The 17,059-nt window shown below is 41.1% G+C and overlaps 1 protein-coding gene across 2 annotated transcripts in view; it reads right to left on the bottom strand.

Annotated features, from left to right (window-relative positions):
- LOC121570369 (bifunctional heparan sulfate N-deacetylase/N-sulfotransferase 2) overlaps window positions 1–17,059 on the bottom strand; it is a 180,358-nt gene that overhangs the window by 162,220 nt on the left and 1,079 nt on the right. The gene's annotated exons all lie outside the window — the stretch shown is intronic.

Below are 17,059 nucleotides of genomic sequence, written 5' to 3'. Positions count from 1 at the left end.
GCAAAGGAAAAATGCTCACTAACAGGGATGTAAACAAATTTGTGCACAAAATTATAATGCGTAATAAAAACTTTTGGGATCTTTTATTTCAGCTGATGAAACATGGGACCAACACTTTTATTTTTGTTCAGTAGAGAGAAAACAATTAGTAGCATATTGTTTTTACACGTGTGCATGTTTTTCTCCTCTGACAAAACAAAAGCTGATTCGAAGTGGGTTTGGAAGATTTCTAAACTTTTTCGCGGTAGTATACACAAGTGTCCTCGATGAAAGGTGGCTATCGAGGAGGGGAGAACACTTCTGTTTGCATACTAACAAATTAACACACTCCTTGACCACTTATCGGTTTTCGGATCATGGAGGAGAGAGGACAGACTTTTGCCCAAATTAGAAAACCCCATGGGCTCAGTAGTACACACACACTGCACACAAGCTAGCAAGCCAAGCAACCCACAGCTGGTGTTAGCAAAAAGGACAACGCCTATGCAACAACTACAGGTAATTGCCAAAATAAAGAAAAGACCAACATAGTGTCTTAATAGGGTGTTGGGCCACCACAAGCCGCCAGAACAGCTTCAATGCATCTTGGCATAGATTCTACCAGAGTCTGGAACTCTTTTGGAGGGATGAGTCACCATTCTTCCATGAGAAATTCCATCATTTGATGTTTTGTTGATGGTGGTGGAAAACGGTGTCTCAGGCACTGCTCCAGAATCTCCCATAAGTGTTCAATTGGGTTGAGATCTGGTGACAGACACACACCCTGTATCTCACCAGTCACTTCTATTTCAAATTATGTGGTTTGTAAGAGTTGGCCTGCTGGCTGTTTGGAAGCAGTTAGCTAACGTTAGCATGCTAACATTAGCTAGCATTCTAACGTTAGCTATGGCGGCTAACTTAGCTAGGAATATAGTGACAAAAATATTGAGACAAAAATATCAGGAATCTAGTGACAAAGCAAAGGATAGAAACGACTAACGCTTGTGAAATAATCAGTGCATTTATTGCTGTTATAGTAAAGTGCCCTAGTAGTTCCATTGTGCGTCCTGAATCCATCCATGCTAGTTTCACTTGGTGCAGCCGAGCTCGGGCAGTCTGCCCCAGTGCCCCCCCATGTGGGAGCTAATTTGAATACCCAAGTGTTGGCCAAGCTGTCAAATCAGGTTGTTGTTTTTTACCAGTATACGCCTAAAAGGCCAAGCAGGGGCACAGAGAAAAGCTGGTTTCTTTTATTCATTTTTTTATTATTTTATTAAAGTTGTAGATTTATTTTCCTTTTTCCACAAACAAATAAAAAATATAAATAAAAAACATGGTACAGCATAAAAACATTGAGCATGACATCCAGACATACCCTCAAACATAGCACACATACACAGTCAAATAGTCTCTCACAAGCTAAACTCAGCAAAAAAGAAACGTCCTCTCACTGTCAACTGCGTTTATTTTCAGCTGAACTTAAAATGTGTAAATATTTGTATGAACAAAACAAGATTCAACAACTGAGACATAAACTGAACAAGTGCCACAGACATGTGACTAACAGAAATTGAATAATGTGTCCCTGAACAAAGGGGGGTCAAAAGTAAGTCAGTATCTGGGGTGGCCACCAGCTGCATGAAGTACTGCAGTGCATCTCCTCCTCATGGACTGCACCAGATTTGCCAGTTCTTGCTGTGAGATGTTACCCCACTCTTCCACCAAGGCACCTGCAAGTTCCCTGACATTTCTGAGGGAATGGCCCTAGCCCTCACCCTCTGATCCAACAAGTCCCAGACATGCTCAATGGGATTGAGATCCGGGCTCGTCCCTGGCCATGGCAGAACACTGACATTCCTGTCTTGCAGGAAATCACGCACAGAACGAACAGTATGGCTGGTGGCATTGTCATGCTGGAGGGTCATGTCAGGATGAGCCTGCAGGAAGGGGTACCACATGAGAGAGGAGGATGTCTTTCCTGTAATGCACAGCATTGAGATTGCCTGCAATGACAACAAGCTCAGTCCGATGATGCTGTGACACACCACCCCAGACCATGACAGACCCTCCACCTCCAAATCGATCCCGCTCCAGAGTACAGGCCTCGGTGTAACGCTCATTCCTTCGACGATAAATGCGAATCCGACCATCACCCCTGGTGAGACAAAACCGCGACTTCGTCAGTGAAGAGCACTTTTGCCAGTCCTGTCTGGCCCAGCGATGGTGGGTTTGTGCCCATAGGCGACGTTGTTGCCGGTGATGTCTGGTGAGGACCTGCCTTACAACAGGCCTACAAGCCCTCAGTCCAGCCTCTCTCAGCCTATGCGGACAGTCTGAGCACTGATGGGGGGATTGTGCGTTCCTGGTGTAACTCGGGCAGTTGTTGTTGCCATCCTGTACCTGTCCCGCAGGTGTGATGTTCGGATGTACCGATCCTGTGCAGGTGTTGTTACACGTGGTCTGCCACTGCGAAGACGATCAGCTGTCCGTCCTGTCTCCCTTAAAAATGGATGTTTATTTTTTTGCTGAGTTTACAATACAGAACTAAATGGGTTCACAAGCATAAGTAATCACCTCCCATTCTTAAAAATAACATGACAAATAAAATGCGTCCAGCTTCTAGAATTGTCGTTTCTACAAGTGATCCTAGCAAGCATTTGTTCATAAGACGCTCCCTCCAACATTGATTATTTCCACTGTTTCCAGAGTAGGAGTGGCATGTGGTCCTCTGTAGCTCAGCTGGTAACGCCAAGATAGTGGGTTCGATGCCCGGGACCACCCATACACAAAAAATAATTATGCACGCATGACTAAGTCGCTTTGGATAAAAGCGTCTGCTAAATGGCATATTATTATTATTATTATTATTATTATGACCCTTCCAAATTCTAAGGATTACTCTAGCTGCTGTAATGACACCAACAGTGATCAGTGCAAATTCCTCATTTGTTACATTAGGTAACTCTGTTCTATCGCCCAAGAGACATATTCTCGGTGAAACTGGAATTGTTAACGCCAAACATTCCTCCAGATATTTCAAAACATCCTTCCAGAAAGGTGGCACTCATGTACATTCCCATATTGCGTGTAAAAATGTCCCAGTGTCTTTTTGACATTTCCAACACAGAGAATTGTTGGTCAGCCCCATCTTATGAAGCCTTGTTGGGGTCCAATAAAACCTATGTAGTATCTTATTTTGAGTATGTTTCCTCCTGGCTTCCTTTATGTTCCTCCCTGAGCTGGACAAGCTCTTCAAACAGGTATCATCCTCAATTTCCCACTTAAGGTCAATTTGCCATATTGTTCTGAGGTTTTTACAGTCTTTACTCTGCAGATGACTAAATATTGAGTAAAAAATGGGTGCTTTGTTTGGGTAATTCCAAATACTCAGCTATTGGGTTCTTTGCTGGATTTTGTTGATAGCCGGTTAACAAACATTCTCTCACTTGTAAATATTTCCAGAAATGTCCCATGTCTCCCACATTATTTAAAACATATTCATTGTACAGATCACCTATAGTATGAATTCCTTTCATTAGCCACTGTTTCCAGTACACAGACTTCTTTCCTATCCGTAGCCTAGGATTGTGCCACAATGATGAGTATCCTTGTTTTAGATATGAAATTCCACATTTCTTGTGTACTGTTCTCCACACCTCTTTTGAGTGTAACAAAATTGAGTTGGGAGTTTCAACAGACCTCTCCCCTGTAAGACTAGAGTATCAACAGGGGTGAAAGGATAACTTAGTTCCCGTTCTATCGTTATCCAATCCAGCCTCCCTTTTGCCCCAATGCTTCGCCAATTTAGCCATTTCAAATGATAAATTGTACAATTTAACATCTGGTAAAGACAAGTCTCCTACATCCCTTGGTGAGCACATCTTCAACATATTAATCCTGGGTTTTTTCCTATCTCACAAAAAGTATTTAGTTAATTTGTCATATTGTTTAAAATACCGGTCTGGAATATTCATAGGTAACATTGAAGAGATATAATTAAATTGCGGGACCACAACCATTTTAATCACGTTGATCTTTCCCCATAAAGTAAGTTTGATCTTTTCCCATTTTTCTAAATTGGTCTTAATCTTGACTAGTAGTGGCTCAAAATGTAGTCCCATCACTTCCTCCAAATTTGAGCTCAACTGAATACCCAAATATTTAAAAATTAAATGGGGTAACGGTTCCAGAGTAACATATAGCATTAATTGCTTTGAACTTATTCCAATTAATTTTTTTGCCTGACATACTAGGATCTGATTCAATACAAGTAAGTAATTGTGGTACAAACTGAAGAGGATCAGAGACCAGCACTAGAATATCATCTGCATACATAGTGGCTTGTGAAAGTATTCACCCCCTTGGCATTTTTCCTATTTTGTTGCCTTATAACGTGGAATTAAAACGGATTTTGGGGGGGTTTGTATTATATGATTTACACAACATGCCTACCACTTTGAAGATGCAAAATATGTTTTATTGTGAAACAAACAAGAAATAAGACAATAAAACAGAAAACTTGAGCGTGCATAACTATTCACCCCCCCAAAGTCAATACTTTGTAGAGACACATTTTGCAGCAATTACAGCTGCAAGTCTATTGGGGTATAATAATATAATAATATGCCATTTAGCAGACGCTTTTATCCAAAGCGACTTACAGTCATGTGTGCATAAATTTTTACGTATGGGTGGTCCCGGGGATCGAACCCACTATCCTGGCGTTACAAGCGCCATGCTCTACCAATTGAGCTACAGAGGACCACATGTCTCTATAAGCTTGGCACATCTAGCCACTGGGATTTTTGCCCATTCTTCAAGTCAAAACTGCTCCAGCTCCTTCAAGTTGGATGGGTTCCGCTGGTGTACAGCAATCTTTAAGTCATACCACAGCTTCTCGATTGGATTGAGGTCTGGGCTTTGACTAGGCCATTCCAAGACATTTAAATGTTTCCCCTTAAACCACTCAAGTGTTGCTTTAGCAGTATGCATAAGGTCATTGTCCGAATGGAAGGTGAACCTCCATCCCAGTCTCAAATCTCTGGAAGACTGAAACAGGTTTCCCTCAAGATTTTCCCTATATTTAGCGCCATCCATCATTCCTTCAATTCTGACCAGTTTCCCAGTCCCTGCTGATGAAAAACATCCCCACAGGTGTTCTCGGGGTGATGAGAGGTGTTGGGTTTGCGCCAGACATAGAGTTTTCCTTGATGGCCAAAAAGCTCAATTTTAGTCTCATCTGACCAGAATGCCTTCTTCCATATGTTTGGGGAGTCTCCCACATGCCTTTTGGCGAAAACCAAAAGTTTGCTTATTTTTTTCTTTAAGCAATGGCTTTTTTCTGGCCATTCTTCCATAAAGCCCAGCTCTGTGGCGTGTACGGCTTAAAGTTGGTCCTATGGACAGATACTCCAATCTCCACTGTGGAGCTTTGCAGCTCCTTCAGGGTTATCTTTGGTCTTTGTTGCTTATCTGATTAATGCCCTCCTTGCCTGGTTCTGGAGTTTTGGTGGGCGGCCCTCTTGGCAGGTTTGTTGTGGTGCCATATTCTTTCAATTTTTTAAATAATGGATTTAATGGTGCTCAGTGGGATGTTCAAAGTTTTGGATTTTATAACCCAACCCTGATCTGTACTTCTTCACAACTTTGTCCCTGACCTGTTTGGAGAGCTCCTTGGTCTTCATGGTGCCGATTGCTTGGTGGTGCCCCTTGCTTTGTGGTGTTGCAGACTCTGGGGCCTTTCAGAACAGGTGTATATATACTGAGATCATGTGACAGATCATGTGACACTTAGATTGCACACAGGTGGACTTTATTTAACTAATTGTGACTTCTGAAGGTAATTGGTTGCACCATATCTTATTTAGGGGCTTCATAGCAAAGGGGGTGAATACATATGCACGCACCACTTTTCCATGATTTATTTTTTAGCATTTTTTTGAAACAAGTTATTTGTTTCATTCCACTTCACCAATTTGGACTATTTTGTGTATGTCCATTACATGACATCCAAATAAAAACCCATTTAAATTACAAGTTGTAATGCAACAAAATAGGAAAAACACCAAGGGGGATGAATATACTTTTGCAAGGCACTGTAAGCAGCTTGTGTTCTTTTCCTCCTCCATGTACACCCTTGTTTCTGGATCTGTTCTTATCATTGTCGCAAGAGGCTCTAAAACTATGGTAAACAGGAGAGGGGAGAGCGAGCAACCCTGCCTTGTTTCTCTAGAAAGACAAAAAAAAAGACATAATTCCATTTGTAAGTACTGTTGCTTTAGGATTGGAATAGAGGACCCCTATCCATTTACAAAAGTCAGGTCCAAAATCAAAATTTTCTAGGGTTCTTAAGAGAAAAGCCCACTCTACCCTATAAAATGCCTTCTCAGCATCTAAGGAGACAGCAGTGTTAGGAACTATATTGGAGCGGTTTAACCACATGAGATGTAAGAGCCTCCTCATATTATCAGTTGAGGTCCTGTTCTTAAATCCTACTTGGTCACTATGTATAATATTAGGTAGTGCCTTCTCTAAGCATATCGCCAGTAAGAATCTTACTATCCACATTAAGGAGGCTGATAGCTCTAAAATTCCCAGGTTCTGTAGTATCTCTAACCTTTTTAGGAATCAGCGATATCAAAGCCTCATTAAAGGTGTCCGGAAGGGAGGCATTTTTAAATACCTCCTGGTAAACCACTGTCAATACAGGTACAAGAATGTCAATATACTTTTTATAATATTCTACAGGAAGACCATCCAGACCAGGTGATTTCCCTGCTTTCATAGATAAAATGGAGGCTCTAAACTCCTCTTCTGCTATAGTACAGTCCAGGTCCTCTACCTGGCTATCTGATCATCTAGGTAATTCTATAACAGACAAAAAAAAGTATCCATATCTATGGGCTCGCTGAACAGGAGGATGTATATAAATCTTCATAAAAACGTTGAAACACACTTATCTCTTTGGATGAGGTCACCATCTTATTGCCCTTATTGTTCTGTATTTTTTGTTGTCTTGCTAGTAGCCTGCCTGTCTTCTCACCTCCCTCATAAAAACTGGTTCTAAGTCTAAAAAGTGCATATTCTGCCTTTTTTTATAAATTTCAAGCCAATTAAATTTCAATTTGCAGGCAGTTTGAAATGTGCTATCTGTGAAATGTCTTGCCAAATCCCTTTCCAAGACACATATCTCAGTTTCTAATATTTTTACTGCTTCAGCTCCTTCCCTCTTCTTTTTGGATGCATGTGCTATTATTTTCTCTCTAATATACGCTTTAGAGGTTCCCATACTGTGGAAACCTTTTCAGTTGAGCCTATGTTGACCTCAAAAAAGGATCTAAGATCCTCTGCTAGTGATTGGCTAAATATCTCATCTTGTAATAGCATGGTGTTGAGTCTAAATCTACCCTTCCTTACATTTTCGGAGTTTATATCAACATGTAACTCTACTATAACGTGATCTGTGAGGGCAATGGGACCAATTTTGCAATCAATCACATTATTAACCATGAAATTAGATATCAAGAAGAAATCTATTCTGGAGTGAGTCTTAAGACAGTGGGAGAAAAAAGTATATTCTCTATCATTAGGATGGGCTAATCTCCATATGTCTGTGAGGCCCATATCTTCTGCTAGCATATGTATTGCAAGTCTATCCTTTGGCGTGGAGTTACCTGTAAATGTACTTCTATCAATCATATTGTCCATCACTTGGTTAAAGTCTCCAGCAAGGACGATCCACTGCTCCATATTTCCCAGTATAATGTTGACCTCATGAAAAAAAAATCAGGGTCCTCCTTGTTGGGAGCATACAGTGAGGGAAAAAAGTATTTGATCCCCTGCTGATTTTGTACGTTTGCCCACTGACAAAGACATGATCAATCTATAATTTTAATGGTAGGTTTATTTGAACAGTGAGAGACAGAATAACAACAACAAAATCCAGAAAAACACATGTCAAAAATGTTATAAATTGATTTGCATTTTAATGAGGGAAATAAGTATTTGACCCCCTCTCAATCAGAAAGATTTCTGGCTCCCAGGTGTTTTTTATACAGGTAACGAGCTGAGATTAGGAGCACACTCTTAAAGGGAGTGCTCCTAATCTCAGTTTGTTACCTGTATAAAAGACACCTGTCCACAGAAGCAATCAATCAATCAGATTCCAAACGCTCCACCATGGCCAAGACCAAAGAGCTCTCGATGGATGTCAGGGACAAGACTGTAGACCTACACAAGGCTGGAATGGGCTACAAGACCATCGCCAAGAAGCTTGGTGAGAAGGTCACAACAGTTGGTGCGATTATTCGCAAATGGAAGAAACACAAAATAACTGTCAATCTCCCTCGGCCTGGGGCTCCATGCAAGATCTCACCTCGTGGAGTTGCAATGATCAAGAGAACGGTAAGGAATCAGCCCAGAACTACACGGGAGGATCTTGTCAATGATCTCAAGGCAGCTGGAACCATAGTCACCAAGAAAACAATTGGTAACACACTACGCCGTGAAGGACTGAAATCCTGCAGCGCCCGCAAGGTCCCCCTGCTCAAGAAAGCACATATACAGGCCCGTCTTAAGGTTGCCAATGAACATCTGAATGATTCAGAGGAGAACTGGGTGAAAGTGTTGTGGTCAGATGAGACCAAAATGGAGCTCTTTGGCATCAACTCAACTCGCCGTGTTTGGAGGAGGAGGAATGCTGCCCATGACCCCAAGAACACCATCCCCACGGTCAAACATGGAGGTGGAAACATTATGCTTTGGGGGTGTTTTTCTGCTAAGGGGACAGGACAACTTCACCGCATCAAAGGGACGATGGACGGGGCCATGTACCGTCAAATCTTGAGTGAGAACCTCCTTCCCTCAGCCAGGGCATTGAAAATGGGTCGTGGGTGGGTATTCCAGCATGACAATGACCCAAAACACACGGCCAAGGCAACAAAGGAGTGGCTCAAGAAGAAGTACATTAAGGTCCTGGAGTGGCCTAGCCAGTCTCCAGACCTTAATCCCATAGAAAATCTGTGGAGGGAGCTGAAGGTTCGAGTTGCCAAACGTCAGCCTCGAAACCATAATGACTTGGAGAAGATCTGCAAAGAGGAGTGGGACAAAATCCCTCCTGAGATGTGTGCAAACCTTGTGGCCACCTACAAGAAACGTCTGACCTCTGTGATTGCCAACAAGGGTTTTGCCACCAAGTACTAAGTCATGTTTTGCAGAGGAGTCAAATACTTATTTCCCTCATTAAAATGCAAAATCAATTTATACCATTTTTGACATGCGTTTTTCTGGATTTTGTTGTTGTTATTCTGTCTCTCACTGTTCAAATAAACCTACCATTAGAATTATAGACTGATCATGTCTTTGTCAGTGGGCATACGTACAAAATCAGCAGGGGATCAAATACTTTTTTCCCTCACTGTATATGTTGCATAACCTTAATCCCATTTATAAGAGCCTCAATGCACATAAGCCTGCCAAACTCATCAGTGTCGCTTCAACATTATAAAATTAAGTATTTTGCTTTTCAGAATAACCACCCCATTTTGTTTGGAATTAAATGAGCTATGATAAACTTCTGCAACCCAGCCTCCTCTAAATTTCAGTGCCTCTGTATCTGTTAAATGTGATTCCTGTATGAACACAATATCCGGCTGTTTTGATTTGAAATATGTCAAGATGTTTTTCCTCTTCACTTGGTTAACACAATCATTTATATTCCAAGAGATTATGTTAAAATAACCTTTAGCCATATTTGCGCTGAGTAGTTATAGCCTGAGTGTGAAGTGTCCAATTTAACACACGTGACAACTCTAATGAACATCATTATATAACATTTCACAATATATGCTCCAGCTGTACAATAAAGCAGTGTAAATAAACGTAGATAACCAATCCCAAAATAAAACAAAGCAACTAGGAATGTAACGTTGCTTCTCGATGAGTCAATCATCACAGAACTGTCTGATGCTGCAGAAGATAACCTGCAGTCTCAACTCAAAAATACTTATGGTCCGTTATGCGCTTGAAAGGCTAAATTAGCAACCCTCCCGCAAACATTTAGTCTACCTTCATTTGTATAGTAAACGGCATACAATTCAACTTGTATTTTACCTTGTCTTTATGTAGGCTAAACACCTTGCTCTAGCAAGAATCTCTCTGCCTCCACGTTGTCCTTGAAAATCATTTTCTTTCCCTTCCAAGTAAAGAGCAGGGTCGCTGGGAATGCCAGTGTGTGCCTGACGTTCTTCTCGTGTAGTTGTTTCTTTGCCTTTGCAAACTTCTTCCTCTTCATTGCCAATTCTTTGACAGGTCTGTGAAAAAAGACAGCCGGCGGCCTTCCCCCTGAATGCCACCCTTTTCTTTCGCCGCTTTAAGTACCTCGTCCCGAGCTGTATATCGTAGGAAGCGGATGAGAACCGTTCTCGGGGGCCTATTCTCGTCAGGCATGATTAAACTGCGATAGGTTCGTTCAATTTCTAATTCCTGCCTGTCATCAAATCCAAATCCTTCTGCGATGATTTTCTGCACACACGAGATTAGTCCACAGCCAGCCTCACTCCCCTCTTTCAGATTAACCAATCTCACCGTATTTCTCCTACTTCTGTTCTCAAGTTCTTCGACACGATTCCACAATATATACAGCTTTTTCTCGTGATTCTCATTACCATTCTCCAGACGGCATCCTCTACTGTCGAAATTCGTCCCTCTGCCCCTTCCATCCTCTCTTGTATCGCATCAACTTTTTCCTTTAGCTCGATAGTTGTTTTTATCGTGGAGACATCGGATGCAACATCCAACAAAATTGTATTCATCTTTCCCATTTGCTCAAATAGATCCTTCAGATTTACCGATTTCTATGGGTTTATGTGTTTATCCATGTCTTGGTGGGGGGATTCGGAAGGACTTGCTGTTTGTTTGATAGTCGATGTGGCCTTCTGTGAACACCGCGTGTTAGGCTTGAAGAAGTTTTTAGCGCGTCGACATTCCAATAATGCCACTTTAGCGAAATGTTTCAAAATGTAAATGATCTTTATTTATTATTTCAACATCTGAACAAAGTGGACAGGCTTGCATGCTGTTCAAAAAGTTGGACAAGGACAGAAGGGTGTGTTCATAACAATTCAACGGTTCTGTCTTGTTAGCTAGCAAATAGATCCAATTAGTCTAAACTTGAAATATAAAGATTCCTATAAAGATTAGCTGGCTACTCACTAGCATGTGGGCTTGTGCTTGAGAGATTGTTTATGAGACCTGTTACATTTCTATTATGACTGCTACAAGAAGTGAATGTGCATTATGCATGGTTCTGGTAAAAAATGGCACTTTTCATAGACAGACTTGAAAGACAGATCAGTGATTATTACAAAAAAGCAGATAAAATGATTAGTGGGTCTTATGGTTGTGAAAGGCTTATATTTAGCCTAGCTATAATTTCACAATCCCTAAATTAATTAGATCATTGCTAACCGTTTAAAATGCAGTATATTTTAACTTTAATTGTACAACAAATGAAAGGCCTATTTATTTATTTATAGATACAGTGGGGGGAAAAAGTATTTAGTCAGCCACCAATTGTGCAAGTTCTCCCACTTAAAAAGATGAGAGAGGCCTGTTATTTTCATCATAGGTACATGTCAACTATGACAGACAAATTGAGAGAACAAAATTCCAGAAAATCACATTGTAGGATTTTTTATGAATTTATTTGCTAATTATGGTGGAAAATAAGTATTTGGTCACCTACAAACAAGCAAGATTTCTGGCTCTCACAGACCTGTAACTTCTTCTTTAAGAGGCTCCTCTGTCCTCCACTCGTTACCTGTATTAATGGCACCTGTTTGAACTTATCAATATAAAAGACACCTGTCCACATCCTCAAACAGTCACACTCCAAACTCCACTATGGCAAAGACCAAAGAGCTGTCAAAGGACACCAGAAACAAAATTGTAGACCTGCACCAGACTGGGAAGACTGAATCTGCAATAGGTAAGCAGCTTGGTTTGAAGAAATCAACTGTGGGAGCAATTATTAGGAAATGGAAGACATACAAGACCACTGATAATCTCCCTCGATCTGGGGCTCCACGCAAGATCTCACCCCGTGGGGTCAAAATGATCACAAGAACGGTGAGCAAAAATCCCAGAACCACACGGGGGGACCTAGTGAATGACCTGCAGAGAGCTGGGACCAAAGTAACAAAGCCTACCATCAGTAACACACTACGCCGCCAGGGACTCAAATCCTGCAGTGCCAGACGTGTCCCCCCTGCTTAAGCCAGTACATGTCCAGGCCCGTCTGAAGTTTGCTAGAGTGCATTTGGATGATCCAGAGGAGGATTGGGAGAATGTCATATGGTCAGATGAAACCAAAATAGAACTTTTTGGTAAAAACTCAACTCGTCGTGTTTGGAGGACAAAGAATGCTGAGTTGCATCCAAAGAACACCATACCTACTGTGAAGCATGGGGGTGGAAACATCATGCTTTGGGGCTGTTTTTCTGCAAAGGGACCAGGACGACTGATCCGTGTAAAGGAAAGAATGAATGGGGCCATGTATCGTGAGATTTTGAGTGAAAACCTCCTTCCATCAGCAAGGGCATTGAAGATGAAACGTGGCTGGGTCTTTCAGCATGACAATGATCGCAAACACACCGCCCGGGCAACGAAGGGGTGGCTTCGTAAGAAGCATTTCAAGGTCCTGGAGTGGCCTAGCCAGTCTCCAGATCTCAACCCCATAGAAAATCTTTGGAGGGAGTTGAAAGTCCGTGTTGCCCAGCGACAGCCCCAAAACATCACTGCTCTAGAGGAGATCTGCATGGAGGAATGGGCCAAAATACCAGCAACAGTGTGTGAAAACCTTGTGAAGACTTACAGAAAACGTTTGACCCGTGTCATTGCCAACAAAGAGTATATAACAAAGTATTGAGAAACTTTTGTTATTGACCTAATACTTATTTTCCACCATCATTTGCAAATAAATTAATAAAAAATCCTACAATGTGATTTTATGGATTTTTTTTTCTCATTTTGTCTTTCATAGTTGACGTGTACCTATGATGAAAATTACAGGCCTCTCTCATCTTTTTAAGTGGGAGAACTTGCACAATTGGTGGCTGACTAAATACTTTTTTTCCCCACTGTGTGTGTGTATATATATATATATATATATATATATATATATATATATATAGATAGTGAATCGCCCATAAGTTTGAGAAAATCAAGATATGATTTTTAGGCCATATCGCCCAGCCCTAGGCCAAGTACCCCTGGTTGGGAACCACTGATCTAGAACAAACAAAATGTAATATAATTTTCCAACACACACAGTGCGGATACCCTTCATTGCACTGCCTGATTCTGAATTCCAAAGTCATACACAGGATGTTTGCTCAGAATAGATAGTACTGACCCATTCATTCAACAACCATCTAGACCCTCTGAAAATGACCTAGTAAGGACAGTCAATTCAGAAAGCAAACTGAAATTCCAATACCAGTTCCAATTTTCCTCATTTAAAAGCAACTGACCCCAACCCTGGTGACTAGTTCTAGTTGTTTCAGCAGATAATACTTGTGAAAATACATTTCTGTACATGAAGCCCACATCTCTAACCAATGAGAGCAGCCTCTAGCAGACAAAACCATTAGCATTTCCTCATGTGTTGCTGCGATTGTGTTTAGGATTTCAACCCCTGCCAACATCATTCTCCCATTTTCCAGGGAAGGTACAGGGTTTGAGTCAGTGTACTGAGATCTCTGCAAAATCATGTGTCTTAGTAAGTGAAGAATAAGAGGAATTTATTGATGCTCAACTTAACCACCAGTAAGCATTTCGCTGTTAGTCTACACCTTACGAAGCATGTGACAAATACATTTGATTTGAGATTGCCATACAACTGCCACCCTTCAGCTCCTAAATGTCAATGCAACCCTGCATCAATCTCATGGCCCATTTTCCAAGCTGGAGGGTATAAATGTTATTAATGTACTTCAACTCCATCGTAACCACCACAAATCATGAAGTCAGCAGAGAACCCCGCAGGGTTGAATGAGGCAATTAAATACCAGCTCCACATCATTTCTTGTGGTTTATGCCTAGGTGTCAATTGCCGAATGACAAACAAAGTATAGCCTAAATATAAAATCTCAGCAAGGACCATAAACATCAGGTGCACTTGACGTGTTGGACTAAAACTCAGGCAAAGGAAGAAATGTCCGCTCTCAAACTTTATTAGGCAGCAAATATACTGAACAAAAATATAAAACGCAACATGCAACAATTTCAATGATTTTACCGAGTTAAGGTTCATATAAGGAAATCAGTCAATTGAAATTCATTAGGCCCTAATCTATGGATTTCACATGGCTGGGCCTTGGAGGGCATAGGCCCACCCACTTGGGAGCCAGGCCCACCCACTGGGGAGCCAGGCACAGCCAACCAGAATGAGTTTATCCCCCACAAAAGGGCTTTATTACAAACAGAAATACTCCTCAGTTTCATCAGCTGTCCGTGTGGCTGGTCTCAGACGATCCCGCAGGTGAAGAAGCCAGATGTGGAGGTCCTGGGCTGGTGGTTACACGTGGTCTACGGTTGTGAGGCCGTTTGAACGTACTGCCAAATTCTCTAAAACGACGTTGGAGGTGGCTTATGGTAGAGAAATTAACATTCTATTATCTGACAACAACTCTAGTGGACATTCCTGCAGTCAGCATGCCAATTGCACCCTCCCTCAAAACTTGAGACATATGTGGCATTGTGTTGTGTGACAAAACTGCACATTTTAGAGTGGCCTTTTATTGTCCCCAGCACAAGGTGCACCTGTGTAATGATCATGGTGTTTAATCAGCTTCTTGATATGCCACACCTGTCAGGTGGATGGATTATCTTGGCAAAGGAGAAATGCTCACTAACAGGGATGTAAACAAATGCACAAAATAAATAAGCTTTTTGTGCATATGAAAAATGTCAGGGATCTTTTATTTCAGCTCATGAAACATGGGACTAACACTTTACATTTGTGTTTATATTTTTGTTCAGTATAGAATAGGAACATACAATCTAAATGCTTGCCGATGAGCATTGACAGCAAGAAAATATCCAATCAACCTTATCTTCTAGCAAAGCAAAGTAATATTCTATAAATAGGTAAAATATGTGCAAAACAAACACAAAATTACTATTTTTGCGTAGTCCATTTTAAACTTGTGCTGTCGGAGATGGGCTTTGTCCTGTTCCACTTTAAAAGGCCTAGTTTAATGCCCTTCATGCAGAAACACTCTCCTTGTGAGAGCCACCCCCAGGCCTTAATCACTTTATAATGAAGAGTATCTCAGACATCAGTAATATGCTCAGAGGACAGAAGTCGGCTTGAGTCCACAGTTCAACACTAATTGGGCCTTCCAATCAAAAATAGAATGAAAGAAGTTGTTGAAGGGGGATCATGAAACAAGGACTCAGCTTATTGTACCCAGTCTTTCAAAATACAGCTTTTAAAAGTGTTCAGTATTACAGTGCTATGAAAAAGTATTTGGCCCCTTTCTAATTTTCTCTACATTTGCATATTTGTGATACTGAATGTTATCAGATCTTCAACCAAAACCTAATATTAGATAAAGGGAACATAAGTGAACAAATAACACAACAATTACATATTTATTTCATAAACAGTTATGCAACACCCAATTCCCCTGTGTGAAAAAGTAATTGCCCCCTTACACTCAATAACTGGTTGTGCCACCTTTAGCTGCAATGACTCCAACCAAATGCTTCCTGTAGTTGTTGATCAGTCTCTCACGTCGCTGTGGAGGAATTTTGGCCCACTCTTCCATGCAGAACTGCTTTAACTCAGTGACGTGTGGGTTTTCAAGCATGAACTGCTCGTTTCAAGTCCTGCCACAACATCTCAATTGGGATTAGGTCTGGACTTCGACTAGGCCATTCCAAAACTTCAAATTTGTTGCTTTTTAGCAATTTTCATGTAGACTTGATTGTGTGTTTTGGATCATTGTCTTGCTGCATGACCCAGCTGCGCTTCAGCTTCAGCTCACAGACGGATGGTCTGACATTCTCCTGCAGAAATTATCTGATACAGAGCAGAATTCATGGTTCCTTCTATTAAGGCAAGTCGTCCAGGTCCTGAGGCAGCAAAGCATCCCCAAACCATCACCACCATGCTTGACCTTTGGTATGATGTTCTTACTGTGGAATGCAGTGTTTGGTTTTCGCCAGGCATAATGGGACCCATCTCGTCCAAAGCGACGTGAGAGACTGATCAACAACTACAGGAAGCATTTGGTTGGAGTCATTGCAGCTAAAGTTGGCACAACCAGTTATAGAGTTTAAAGGGGCAATTACTTTTTCACACAGGGGAATTGGGTGTTGCATAACTGTTTATGAAATAAATATGTAATTGTTGTGTTATTTGTCCACTTATGTTCCCTTTATCTAATATTAGGTTTTGGTTGAAGATCTGATAACATTCAGTATCACAAATATGCAAAAGTAGAGAAAATTAGAAAGGGGCCAAATACTTTTTCATAGCACTGTAGGTGCAGAATTAAACTGAGCGTGATGCTGAATGTAGGCTACTTTTTATATGCATTGTATAAGTGCAATTTGGGAAAATAATTACATTCATTCACTAGCATTACATTACTCATCAGGATCGATAGATTCAAAACAATAGTTTAAAACCTATCAAGTTAACACTGCTTATCAGAGAAAACTTCACTGAAAACGAGGGTTGCTGTGGCTCTTTCTCTAATGGTGTCCACATCGCAATCAATCAACGGCGGCAACTTCAATCTACTAACCATTCAATAACCAAAGACCATGTGGTTCCTTGTGCAAATAATTATATAGGAGTGGCCGGCCCCTGTCCTGGCATAACCTCTACCACCACTGTTACAGAGTCAAAATGTCTGGAATACTCTGCAATTATTAGGCCAGTGGAGTGTTAGCATACAGTGCCTTCCGAAAGTATTTACACCCCTTGACTTTTTCCACATGTTACAGCCAGAATTTAAAATTGATTGTATTGAGATTGTGTCACTGGCCTATACACAATACCCTATAATGT

The sequence above is a fragment of the Coregonus clupeaformis genome, chromosome 1, assembly GCF_020615455.1.
Source record: "Coregonus clupeaformis isolate EN_2021a chromosome 1, ASM2061545v1, whole genome shotgun sequence".
Taxonomy (NCBI): domain Eukaryota; kingdom Metazoa; phylum Chordata; class Actinopteri; order Salmoniformes; family Salmonidae; genus Coregonus; species Coregonus clupeaformis.
The sequence above is the reverse complement of the archived record's forward strand: the minus strand, read 5'-3'. Positions and strand labels throughout refer to the sequence as shown.